Raw genomic sequence first — 2,720 nt, 5'->3', positions numbered from 1 at the left:
AAGTCAGACGCGTGATTTTGAAGGTGTTTTTATTTAATGAATTGTGATGAATTGGTTAATATTAAAGTCGTAAAGCAAGTTATAAGAAATCAAGTAAAGTGTAAAGTGAAGGGGAATACAAAAATATATTGGTAAAGTGGCTAATTTAAGCAGAATAGGAGTGATAAATGTACGCTAATTTCTGAATTTTACAAAAAAAGGGCATATTTCAAACCCAATTTGTAAATAAATTAGTAACCAAAATTTACAAAAGTGAGTGTTAAAATGTTGCGTGGACCCTTGACTACAAGTGTGTGAAATGTTTTTTTGGATCGGGCCACCCATTTGGACGGAATAGCCCGAAATAGTTGTGAGCGGTACTAAACCCCACCCAAATTTTTCGAACCCTGGTAGCGACGACCCCTATAATTTGTTAAAAAATTTTTAAATTTTCGTGGATGTATATATTTGGTACCACCATAATATACATACGTACGTAAGTGGTAATATCTGCATTACGTTACGGTATACATACGTAGAAGCGTAAGTATAGTATATACATATATCCTTAAATTTTTGCCAAGGTCTGCTTGTTGATAGAAAAGTGGTTCAGTAGCGTGTAAAATATCAAATTACATAAAATGGTCGGCGCAGACCACCATTCACAGCATTGTACATACATATATATATATATATAGCAAAAGCTTTGTGGAACAGCAGGCGCTGGCATTTGGTTAGTAAGCACTTCTAAGGAGCTGCTGCCGCATAGTTGTTGCTCTGCTATGTACTTATCGTCACAGCTGGTGTCGCATCCAATTATTTGATAATTATGTGCTTCAATGAAGCGCATAAGAATGGGGCAAGGCAAATGCTACTTACACCTACAACTACTACGAATGCATAGAATGTATCTCAAAGCTCGTCATGGACATTAGAAGCGCGCCAACTACAGCGCAGCAGTGATATGAAAGGTGATGAAAGCGACAGAGCAGGAAGGCTACTCTACCAGTTTTACATAGCTGCCACTTTTTGCTACTATTCTTCTAAGGGGGATAGCAAGCTGAATTGACGAGATGACAAGTTGAATAAAAAGTAATGGGAATTATCAGTGGGAGGAGCGTGAAAGATGTATACAAGAAGAAAATAGACAAATAAAGTGGCGCTCGGACAACAAAGCAAAGGAACACAGAAAGCAGGCAATCTTAAAATTAAAAGCACTTTCCTGAAATACATACACACACACACACACCCTTGTATGCAAACCTACATATACTTACACACTAATAGCACTCGACTCGAGAAAGCTCAGCAACTACATAAGTACTTACGTAGTACTTGCCCCCTTCAATTTATCAATTTATTTTGCTGCTACGCGCTTGACAAGACAATTACCAAGAATTTTTGTTGATGACTTCAGTTTCACTTTAATAGTTTCAAGCACGTTTTTTTTTCAGGAAAACACAAGTGCCTTTGTATACTTGCTCGCAACGCACTTTCCCGACTTGTCCTTTTTGATAATTCCACTTGTAGAGCAGTAAATCGCAAAATGGTAAGAAGTACAAAACTTACAATACAGTGCGAGTAAAAAATTGAAATAAAACTGTGGTTAAAAGAACAAAACCAAAATACTAAATGAAAACCTTTTAATAATTGCAAACATTTTAATTTGTTAAAACCCTTTGCAAAGCAGATTTCACAGCAGCAAAATTGCACGCCAGCTTCAGTAAAGCAAAGATTTAATATTGCAAAAACTAAAATAAGAAATAAAATATATATATTGAAGTATGCTGCTCAGCTCACTTTTTTCAGTTTTTTTTTTTTTGTTGGTTTCATTCAAAAACTTTCTCTCTTGTCTGTTGGCTTTCAATAGCCTGTTGATGCTTTAACTTGGCTCAACATTTTCGGAATTTCCTTTTTCCCTCTCAAGTGCAAATGGACATTGTGCATTGCGCTTCACAACTCATTCCATAGCACCGATTTCAATAGCAAAATATTTACTGTTTATTGAAACTTTGCGAAATTTATGTATAAAGGGTAAGTGTTAGTTGGAAAATATTGCTCTTGAAATTTTGTGCGCATTCATGAACTTTTGCTTTAGAAGCATTTAATGGTCGGCATTAGCTTTGATTTGAATAGCCAGAAATTCTTTTAATGCCAGTTTTCAAAAGAAATGCTAAAGTGGCAATCGTAGTTGTTTGCCAGCAGCACTTTGTAAATTTTTTTCACAAATGCTTTTGAAAAATGCTGAAAATACATACACTAGCCTGAATATGTTTCCGTACAGTGTTTTTTTTTTAATACTTGCAATGTTTCTCGTAACAAATTTTTTTCGTTAATTTTCAATAGAAACATGGTTCATTCTGCATCAAAGGGCATATAAATTAATGATTCAAAGTTTTTGCAAAATTTAGGAAAATTAGACAAATCTTCACCAAAATTTTCTACTTTTAAACAAAATTTTTTTGAATTTTTTTTTTTGAGTATGCAGTTTTGTAGCTCCCTCAATTTCAGCATAATAAAGTACAAGTTTTAAGTAGCTATAAAATACCGTTGATCTACAGCCATCTGACCTCAAGACGCAGCCCAGAGTCGCATTCGCCTCCTTGGTCAATACCTTGCGCAGCTTCGTCGCCTCATTTGTGGTCTCCAACGTTCCGCAGAACTCTTGCCAGGATTCTTTATTTGCAGCCATAATACTGCACTTCTATCTGTTAAAACTGCCTCTATTTCCAGTCTTCCTC

Source organism: Rhagoletis pomonella, unplaced genomic scaffold (genome assembly GCF_013731165.1).
Source record: "Rhagoletis pomonella isolate Grant_MI unplaced genomic scaffold, Rhpom_1.0 Rhpom_scaffold_00993, whole genome shotgun sequence".
NCBI lineage: Eukaryota > Metazoa > Arthropoda > Insecta > Diptera > Tephritidae > Rhagoletis > Rhagoletis pomonella.
Note: the sequence above shows the minus strand (reverse complement) of the source record.